This window comes from Ananas comosus, linkage group 3 (genome assembly GCF_001540865.1).
Source record: "Ananas comosus cultivar F153 linkage group 3, ASM154086v1, whole genome shotgun sequence".
Classification (NCBI taxonomy): domain Eukaryota; kingdom Viridiplantae; phylum Streptophyta; class Magnoliopsida; order Poales; family Bromeliaceae; genus Ananas; species Ananas comosus.
The window spans coordinates 12,983,117-12,994,973 of record NC_033623.1 but is presented as its reverse complement, the minus strand read 5'-3'; positions in this window follow the sequence as shown (position 1 = coordinate 12,994,973).

Here is an 11,857-nt window from a genome sequence, read left to right as displayed (position 1 = left end):
GACAAAACAAAGGACCAATAGGTATTTTTTTTACGTTCAATTATTTCTCTGAAAGGAGGCATCATTTCGCGATAGGACTGTTAGTGCATTATGAAGTCTAGTTCCAACGAGAGTAGAGAATCAGTACGTTTTATATCGTAATGGCATGTTAATCATCTTTGCAAGAGACAAAAAAAGCAATAGTGTACTAAGATGCTAAAAACATTCCCAATTCCTGTTATTGAGACAATCAGAAACAGTCTGGATTATTTTTCTTCTCTAGCTTTGCAGTATGAAATACCGCGAGAAGAATATTAAAAATTCATATGATCAACATTTGTTCATCTGAAAACTATTGATAACGCTGCTCTCAGTAATGCTAATCACTATTCGTAAATTGTTACGTCAATATTTGTTGATCCCAATGTTAAAGTGTTATATGTTTTTACTTTCTTTTTTTAATTTTTTTTTTGAAAAGGAAATCTATTCGGAGCTTAATAATTGTCTAATGGTAGTGATGCTTTTGAATCTTGTAGAGGCTCTATTTGCAAAAAACAGATAAACTCATGTCTGAGTAGTGTTCTGAATTAATTAGGAGAGGTGTGTATGGCTAAGCTGCGCGTCCGCCGGGCCAGAGTTTTTCCAATCGTTGTAATTTCTGGATTCGAGCCAGGGCCATAGTGAATTGTCGAGGTCCCAACCAATTACTTTCAGAAACTGGCTTCAGATTTGGGTTTGTCTAAGAATATGAATATGGGCGTGACCAGGCTTGTGAGACAGGCCATGCACGGTCCATAGAGACCCTTCTTAGTTGGCGCTTTTCGAATCCCGAAAAAGTTTTATTTGTCTACATGATTTGCTTTTATTACGTTTTGTTGTCATATCTTGAAGCATGCCATTAAAAAATTCATCCTGAAGTGATGCCATGAAGATTTTTAGGTTGCTCTAACACGTAGATGCCTTCAATAGTAACATTCGGAAGATGCTGATTAAATGGTTCAAAATTCTCCTGTGGATAAAAATATTGAAATGCGATTCAAATCTCTAAAGCAGAAGCTTAATTACGGTGTCCCCATTGCCGTCGGAGGAAATCGTGTCAGATGACGACGATTAAACTATAATAGTAAGTACTATAAAAACTATCAGAAAATTGCAATGTCACTGCTCCTTGCCCTCCGGGACTCCGAGCGACAAGTTACTCCAGTGTGAGTTAAAGGGGCCATTTCTTCCCTCTAGAGCCTCCAGGCTACAATCTGGCACGTGATCCTATTGGACCGGCAACCCAGTTCGCCAAGACGTAAAGTGCACTGCACGTGCCGACTCTATACCGAATTTCAAACCTATATTGGCGATTATTCCCATCCTTATCTTTAAGTTTTACACCCTTATCAAACTCTCTCTTCGATGTGCCCATCGAGCTGGCACCCAGATTTATTTAGAATAATAATAATATAATAATCAAATAAAGAGAGATAATTGAAAGGACTTGAAACCAACTCCTTAAAAGATGTTAGTCAATAGATGATCTGTGTAACATAGTTTTTTAAACTATATATTCAGGTAGGTTTGATAAGTAATTTTGTATAAGAACGTTTTGCCAAATGCTTTAGCAAGTTTGAAACAATTCATTACCGTAATTAGTTTGTGTAAGAGTATTAATAGTTGGCATATAGAGGGTCTAAAACTCGAGATGCTTAGTTAGTTTTATATTTCTATGACTGAAATAAAGTAAATAACTTGGCTCCCTTTCTTCTCTCAAAAAGAAAAAGACAGAAAAAAATAAACAAGGTAGCTAGTGGTTAAAATCAGAATCTAATGAAGTGTGACTCAGCTTAGAGAGCTGCACCAGAGTATGAGTGATCCTATAATATATTACAATAGAACTTGTTAGGCAGATGGTGTCTTTTTTTCACATATTATGTTAAACAATCGCTAATTACGAGATTTTCTTGCTGATGAAAAAAATTATTATTAGCATGACATGTTCTCAAAATCTTTTTATATCTTTTTGTATCTTTAAACTCTAAAGTCTTTCACTAATTCTTTTGATTTCCCTTTATTCTGACTCTCTTTTATTTTTTAATTTTTTAGTACGTAATTGCATCTCTAGCCATAAAAATAGCAAGTACTAGACCTGTGTGGGGTCCCTGGATAATAGACCATTTGAACCCATATTGGAATGCTATTGATGAAGCCCTAATTTATCAAATTAGTAAGTCCAAAGTTGATCTTAGTTGGGCCTCAATATTTTCTTCCCACGATCCACATAAACACCATGCATGTATGCATGAATTACTACAAACTTGTCATGAAAAAATTGGCTCAGTAGTTACCTCCGCAATAATATTGGTGGTATCCGGGTAAACTAAACAAAATAAACTAGATTTAAGATCCGATAAATATTTTTTTGCGGCTCAAATAGTTAACTACTGAGGATGAGGATTAAAAGTGACATATTTTTCAACTGTACTTTAAGAGAGAACTTAAAAGTTTTTATATTTGACAAAGAATATCAATGACAATAAGGACTACTTTATTTTCACTATTTTCTAAAAAAATGTCCCCTCATTTTCATTAATACAAGAAGACTAACTTTATTTTCACTTTTTTCTAAAAACACTTTCCCTCCATTTCATAAGTACATAGGATAAACGTTTATTTTCAATTTATTCTAAAAAAAAATTCCCCTCCATTTTCATAATGACAAGAGAAGCTCTGTTCTCCGTGATCTATGAGCTGAGCCAATTTTACTGGAATAACACCATCACTTTTATTTTTAATGCATTTTGATGTCACACATACTTCGCGGGCAGATGTTAGTGGACACTTCAATTATTTTAGTAAGCAATTTTCAATAATATTTCAACCGCTCAACTATAATTGCCGCGGAGCTCAAATAATGATTATACATGTAATTAGCTGGTGGCAAGTCCAAATGAAGCATATATATTTATATTATTTAAACTGATAATTATAAAGCCACGAGAAGTTTCAAAATCAAAAGAAATATAATTAATGCTACTATGTTTTAACTTGGGAAATGAGATTTAGGTACCGACTAAATACTACCCGTTAGTTAACAAGACCAGATCAAGTCAATTGTGACACTATGCTCGCGTTATGAAACTAGAGTATTATATCTATATCTCAATCATGTTGGTGGCCTATTGTGTTAAAGTATTTAATTACGAAGCAACCACATTCTATTTTTTCTGAATTCATCCACGCTGATGCAATTTAAAAAGTGTGTGTTAGAACAAACGTTTATTAACATTTAAAGAAAAATTTCGCCCTCGAGGGGAAGCGAATCAATAAAGCACATGTTTAAAGTTCAATCAGAATTGCGTTTATACGGGAATCTCTTTTTGTTCTAATTTGCATTGTGTAGATGGATTTTTTTCAAAAAGCTTTCTTTTTTTTTTTTTTTTTCTCCTGGCGATGCCTTAAAATATTTGTGTGCATCGTAACAACTCACTACATATAATAGTCTAGCTGCCGAAGGACTTTTCCAACAAAGTAAATTCAAACTATATTAATATCCATCATTAACAGTTATTAACTTGAAAATAGAAATAAAATAATAAATGAATAGCGGAAAAGGATTGAATAATAATTATGTAAAAAATAATTATTCAATGCTCTAAAACTTCTAGTGTTTTAATCTTTTGAACTCTTATTACTCCCCTTCAATAAATATCCTTGAGGCTTTGGGAAGCTTAACACCTCTCTCTCTCTCTTCCTCTCTTGGACAAACAAAAATTATCTATTTAGTGTCAGAAATAGGATAGAATTGTAGCCTGCTCATACAAGCATTTGCGGATTAATTATAAATACATATTAGTTATAGTCATAGGGCCATGTTAAAAAGTTATAATAGTTATAGCTAGTTATATATTTTGTATTGGACTGAATTATATAGAAACAAATTATGGTTTTGATGCGCGGGCTTAAAATTATATTTATAAATTAACATTTGTTACGAGAAATTTCGGCTGTCCGACTATTTATATTGGTTTAGGATCTTGCATTTTTCGCGCAGATTCAACCGAAAATTTAGTGGAGTCTATTTCATTTTCGATTCCATAACAACAACAAATAGATTATTTAGGTCGAATTTTAAAATACTGGCAGTTTTTTCAATTCACAGAGAAATTAAAGTTATTTTAGGTTTTTCAATTCCAGTTCAAGGCTGCAGTGATAGAAGTACATATCTGATCCATATGTGGTAAACGCTAATTAAGCGCCAGGCGTCTCCTACTTATGAAATTTTGTACAGAGCCATGCTTTACGTGTCAAGTCGCTATATCGCGCCGTGTACGATTTTCACAGTAGTGAGAGCAATTATGTGCGTAGTTGGCCGGGCCACTGTCGACGTACGCCTCGAGAATTCTGCTAAGTCGGCATTCAGGTAGAAGCGCCCTTCTATCGTCGCGTTGCATGGTGTTCGGCCACCGACTTTGAGCGACGACGTCTATCCATCCACGCAGCGTGCTCACAGGCGGACTGATCTGTGGACAACAAACAAGCCGAGTGTTACGTTACTTTCTTTCTCATGAAATAGAACTAGTAGTAGAAATCGAAAATGTTATTAAATTTATTCGCGAATTAATTAGCGGACTGGTTCAAACTAGTTATTTCATCTGTTATTCGATCCAATTTTCGCTGGCTTTTTATCAGGCGTGTCTAATCATTTAATTATGTAGACTTGGTTCAAAATTTGTAAGGAATTAATTTGTTGCTTAGCAGAAACAAGATGGAGATTAGTGGAGCGTGCGAACGGTTCAAACACTTATTGTGGTTAGAGCTTTTGGAGATATGCCTAAATATCGCAATCGACACGATTTCTTACTGCGGCAAAAATTTAAAAAAGGTTAGGTAATAAGCCCCGCCTATGATAATTCAACCTAAGGCTAAGCTGATTAAAAAAAAGAAAAAATATTAATACAATAAATTAAAGTAGACACAAATTGTAAATGAGCACAGTTAGGTGCTCTAATTAATTTGTCTTTGCTCATAGTCAAGTTAGATTTGACAGTTTAATTAAATATTCATTAGGGTGGTAATTGATCATAAGTAGTTATAATATTAGAGAAGTGGTTACAGAACAAACTCAAAAAGACACTTATAGCGGACCGATCTCTAGCGCAAAATTAGCCAAAGGACTTCGGGTGTTAGATCCGAAATTTCCAAATTCGAATTCTTTAATTGATTCACATTTTCAGCAAAATTATATGTTACTAAAATGAAATTATAACGACTGCATAGGCTAGTATTACTAGCTATCTATTAAAACAAAAATTATAGAATTCAAAATTTTATGATCCGAAGAGTTGTAATCGTTTCGTCTTGAAATTTAAAATATTGTACTTAATGTTTTAGCTAATTAAAAAATTAGAAAGTAGTAAGAAATATAAATTATTGAATGATTAAAATTGTAAAAATTATAATTATTTTTGGTTGCCGGTCTAGCCGTCGATGCAAGACCAAAGTAATAGTACAAATAAATATAAAGTTCCCGCAAATAAATCAAAAAAGTACTGTAGCGAATAAGATCATTCTTAGAGCGCATCGAAATTCATTCTCATTCTTTCAAAATCTTATATAATCGTCGGCGTACTTACTGGAACTCAAAATATTGTACTAAAATTAATTTGAACATAAGCTTTTATTTATGAGAATTGTAATATTGGTACTAAATATTGAACATGGGAGCTTAACGAATCGATCTGGTGAATGCCAGAGTTGAAGTATTAATAAAAATATATCTTCAATTTATTTCTCTCTTTAAACAAACATTAATCATAAATAAATGAATGAGCTAGGCATCCGGATGTTGGAAGCTAACCGACTCAGCATTGAAACAGGATCAAACTTTGAATACGGAGGAGAACCGATAGAGAATTAATCCACGCCGTTTGCAGCGCAATAGATTAAAACGGGAGAAAAAAAAAAAAGTTACTGCACAAGTATCAAATCTATACTATCGATACTGTTAAGTTTACGTAGACCAATTAAAATTTGCTCCCTATACTTATTGACTTGGGCAAATCGAGAATCTTGTACAATTCAAAACGTTGTCCCACAATATATAAAGTTCGTTTCGGCCGTAATTGTTGAAGGGGTCACTCATTATTACATATGCATTATGCCGTGTGCGGCTTCATATGACTCTCTGCGTTCATCTAACCAGTTTGATCAAGTCCAACAATTAAATAGCTAAAGGCCAGTTCAAAGTTAATAGCATCAAACGATTTAACATGGGGATATTAAACTGCCGTTTGAAAATTAGAAAAAACTTTTTCAGTAGTTCGTGCAGATTCAACACTAATTACCCATGCATGGCTATGAATTATGTAAAAATCATTCATTCTTAAATTAAGTCGTCCAAAAAAGTGATATACTTTTAATTATTTTAACCATCACTAATTATATATTATGTACCGTCATTATATGCTGGATTAAGTTATAATGTTAAATTTTGCGGGCTAGATTACTATCTGTTTAATATTTAATCCTTAGAATTTATGATTGCGTTTTTATTCCGAGTGTGGAGATACTATTATGATCAAAGTTAAGAAATTAAATAGTAGAATACATTTATTAGATGCCACTGATGTATCATAATTATCTTAATTTTTCGCCAGTGCCATACATAATTTTTAATAATAAGCTGTAGCATGGTAATTACTACCCGTTTTCAAGATAATCCAGATTAAAATGCAGTCGCAGTCAAAGGAGATCTGCGGCCGGGGGATAGTTATGCTGCAATTAATTAAAAAGCATGCAGACCTTCAAAACCAGACAGCCGCCCAAATGCTCAGCAGAAACGGCAGTGCGTTTGCTCAAACGACCTCTCTTGATTTCCCATTGTCATTGTGTACACAAGTCTATATGAAACTAACATGACATATATGATATAACCCTCTCCAGCCACCCCTTCTATTCACAATTCAAAACTATCCTTATAATCTCTTCGATCCTTATTCTCATAGATAGTGATTTATAATAACTATATTATCTTATCATATCTCTCATAAATCTCTCATGAGGAATCCCTTTGTAGTCTGCATCTGTAGCGTTCCCCGGCCCATTGCTTCTCTTCGCTCAAATCTCGACTGGCGATACGGCACACCGGGTCCTGTCCTCCTTCTTCATTCGGGCATCTACCGCCTCCACCTCCGCCGAACTGGCTCCTTTCTCGGTCGCACCGGAGGGCCCCCGCGCCTATCGTTGCGTCAAAGACGCACCTGCCCGTATGTGAAATTCGAGCAGGCTCCGTCACGGTCAGCGTCGCGTTTCTGCTTGGAAGTTTTCTGCTCTTGTGCGTCGACGATGATTAGGGGAGCTTGCCGAACTCACTGCCGACATGCATTCACCGGGTGCTGCTATGACGATGCGATCGACGTGCCACGGGACTGCCCGCGTTATGTCGGTCGGAGCTGTTGCCGCCGGCGAAGGCGGGGAAGGAGGGGGTTGGGGTTGGGTTGTCGGAGTTTTGGGACGCGATTTTCGGTAAAGGTTTGCACGGTTGGAGACTATTTTATGACAACCACCCACCCCATTTTATTTTCATAATTAGTTAAGGATAAGGATCAGGCGTCGATCGATTGAGTCCGTTGAGTGCCGTTTGACCGGAGGGGACCTTACTTTGGTAGATTTATATATATACAGATGGCAACTAGTGTAATTTTTAGCTGATAATTTGTTGTGCGGTCATTATTATATGTAAACATTCTGTTAAATTAAATTTACGTGCGTAGTTCGTTTGGCCTTTAATTTTTTTTTTATTCTTCTTTGTATATTGAAAGAGCTGTTTGGCATTTTTATACTTGTTTATTTTATTTATCTAAAAAGGAGTATTTTCTATCAAAGTTTGCTGATGTAAAAAATAGAAATAAAAAAAAAACGAAGAAATCAAAGTAACGTCTTATTGTAAGAATGCATCTAGGATTAAGCATACAGCAATGTCTATTTCAGCTGAGCGGAGGTGAACTTCGTAGGACGTTACAAGGTCAATTATTAAAATCAAATCCAAAGAAATATCGGCAAATAGAAATAAAATTTGTGGGAAAAAAAGGTTTTATATACTATATATGTTATTAATCTTAATTTTTTTGATGAGAGAGAAGAAGCAGATATTTCACTTCGCCTTTATTTATTTAAAAATAAATTAGCTGAAAAATATAATTAAATTAGAATTTAAATTGGATCTCAAATACTCAAGTCATCGAATACTTTTTTTTTCACTTGCGCTGAAACTGAACGGTAAACTTACATATTTTTTACAGATAGCGTAGGGACAAAGTTCGCTGCTTTTCTGACATGCAAGCATTCGACGGATTCGCACGAGAAAAGATGAGACGATAAATAAGGGCACGTTTCGCTACAACTTAAAATATATGCTTCATACCCTATACTTCGTTAATTCGTGCAAAGCACTCTACACAGTCAAAATTAGAAACGTGAAAGCGGTGGATTTTAAATATTTAATTTATAAATTATCAACACAATAATCAAATTTATATAATATATTTTAGATATGGCGTATGATTAATTAAAATAAAAAATAACGTCTTTTATAACGAATTGCACCGAATACACAATGTCATTAGTAGACAAAGTAAACTTTCGCAGTGACAGTCAAATCTATTAAATCAATCAAAAAATATGCGGACAAATAAAAAACAAAAAATTGGTGCCAGAAAAAAGTTTATATTATGTATTAATCTTACAGATATTTTCTACAAAAGCTTCATGACAAGTTTCCGTGGCTTTTCGTGGCACGCAACATTCGGCGATTCCGCACCGGAAAAAGATATAAGGAAAAAAAGGACACTTTGTTGCTACAATTCTAACAATATTATATTTTACCCCGATACTTTCGTTAATTGCGCGAAGGCAGCTTCCACACAATCCAGAGAATTGCAAAAGTGAAGCCGGCCATGGATCTTTTAATAATATTTATTATTATAGATTAATCAAGAAAATTATAAATTGTAATAATTTTGAATATGTGTATGAAGTTAAATTTGTTAATAATTTTCGATATGTGTATAATTAATTAATACTTGTTTATATCATCAATGATGGTACAGAAATAATAAATAAAACAACAAGCACTGCGACTGACGTGAAAAAAAAAAGGGGAGATCAGATAGTTGACCAAATCACATAAAGCCTAATACTTTATAGTTTAGTCCGCTTAAAAATGAGCCGAAAATAATTTTCGGCTCTTCCAAAAAACTATATTCGATCGCCGGATTCTTTAGTCCATCGCCCACTTTATCGTTAGATGTGGTGATGGACACTTGTTGTATCTTTCTTGTTTATTTTATGAACGCTATACACCTTATAAAATCATTATATATCATATGTATTATTATAAATATATAACATAATATAATATTATTTTTAATACTATATAATTTTAATAAAAAGAAACTAGAAATAAGTTTATATTTATTAAATTAATATAAAAATATTCACTTATAAAATATCTTTATTACAAATCTACAGATACAATACTATTATATATAAATATATCGTATAATAATATTTCATATATAACACAATTTTATATATAAAATTATCAGTTAAGATGTTAGAAATTTAAAAATCCAAATGAAAGAAAAGCAAAATGAGTTTTTAACGTACCTTTCTCGATCAGGAAAAAAAGAAACTAGTTGTTGTAATTTATAGTTGTTTGTTGAGATGCGTTGAAAGAAAAAAGTATATTTTTATATTTTATTATTTAGTATTATTATGTATTCTGATATATTATTTGTATTTATAATTATGTTAATTATTAGGCTATATATATTTATTATAATTCTATATTTAGAATTAATATATTAAAAATTATATAAATTGATAATTGATAAGTATTTATATAATATATGTAAATAGTCTTGCATATATATACTATAATAAAATATATAATTTTTATAATAAAATATAAATTAGTTTGTCTTTATTGTGTTTGGTTGGAAAGAAACAAAAAAGAAAAATTTACTAAATAAAAATTATTATTATATATTTTATGATATATATATTATTTATATATAATAATTATCATATTACATATTAGTATTATAATTTATATTTATAAAAAGAATATATGTAAAATATATTATACATTAATTATGTAATAATATATATAATAGTATATATTTAATACTATAAAATAAAATTATTAATGCGTTTATAAAATAATATTTATATTATAAAATATTATATGATAAAATAATCTATATTAATAAATATAATTTTTTAAAATATATATTTATATATTATTGTATATATTTCTAAAAGAAAAGAATGGGGAGAAGAGATCACTTCTCGGTCCATGGCGGGTTGCGTTCGTGGACGCACGCGTTCTCCCCTCCGTCAAATGACTGCGACAAACTCTGCGATTTTTGGAGCGTAAGTTTTTGTTTTCCGCTCGTTTCGAGCGAAAAACGAAAATGCCCATTTTCCTCACTGTTTGTAAAAATAATTTTCGGAGAAAATTTTTTTATGGCCAAACAAACGCCGAAATTTTAGTTTTTCACCGAAATTTTTTTTTCAAGATAGTTTTACGACGAAACAAACGCACCCAAGAGGGTGTTTGGTTATCTGTTAAAGTACACCGAAAATTAATTTTCAGTTGAAAACTATTTTTCTAATGTTTGGTTCTTGTAAAAATTTTTTTTCGAAAAACCCTTTTTACGAATACGTGGAAGAATTCGGGTTTTTGTTAAATGAAAAGCTACAGCAAAAAAGCAGTGGACGACCCACAGTAAAATGGCGGGGCTCATATGTGCCTTTTTGCATGCGGTCCACGAGGTGAAGGTGGGCTTCACCTCTTGGACCTTGAGAGAGAGAGAGAGAGAGAGTAGTGAACCTCTCTCTCACTCTTTAATTTTATATATATATATATATATATATATAATTTTATTTTATTTTTATATAAATATGTTATTATATAATATTTTATTTATAAATATATAATAATTTATTTTATAATATAAAATATATATTATTATATATTATGTTACATATTTATTATATATATTTTTTAAATATATTTTGTTTATAAATATAAATTATAATAATTAAATATATTATGATAATTATTATATATTAATACTATATAATATATACAATAGAAGAAAATATATATAATAAATATGTAACATAATATATAATAATATATATTNCACTTAAAGTGTTTAGAAATCAAATTTCAAATCTTTTCGACATCATTTGCCTAATGATCAAAGGGTTTCAAAATTTGTAATTTTAATGGTCGATATGACGCGTTTTCTCGTTTAACGGCGTAAAGATATCAAAATCAATTGAATTTTTGTTAGAAAATTTTTAAACTATTTAAAACAAGATCTATACTCTTGATTTTGACTACAAGACTCCTATCATTATTTTTTAAAGAATATTCATTTTCAGTCGTTCATTTTTGTGTCCACTTGATGGATAAGAAAATAATATCGAAAAAGTATGAAATTTGATTTCTAGATACTTCAAGTGGTATGGATCATGTTCAACAGTGCCGATCGTCGATTTGGAGGTTCCATCATCAAAAATAAATAGGTCGCAACGGTGCCCGTTTGCTACCGATAGTATTCCAGCTCAACTCTATATATATATATATATAGAGTAGGGCTAGAATACTTGTAAAAGTATCATGGGGGTGATACTTGTGTGTTTTTAGTCCTTGGATGGAGAGATGTGAGGTTGAGATGATGGTGGTAGGTGGAATAGTGTTTAATCCAAAGGCTATTAATAATCAAAAAGTAAACCCAATGGCTTAAAACCTAATAGCACAATGATGGTGATACTTGTAAAAGTATTATAGCTCAACTCTATATATATATATATATAT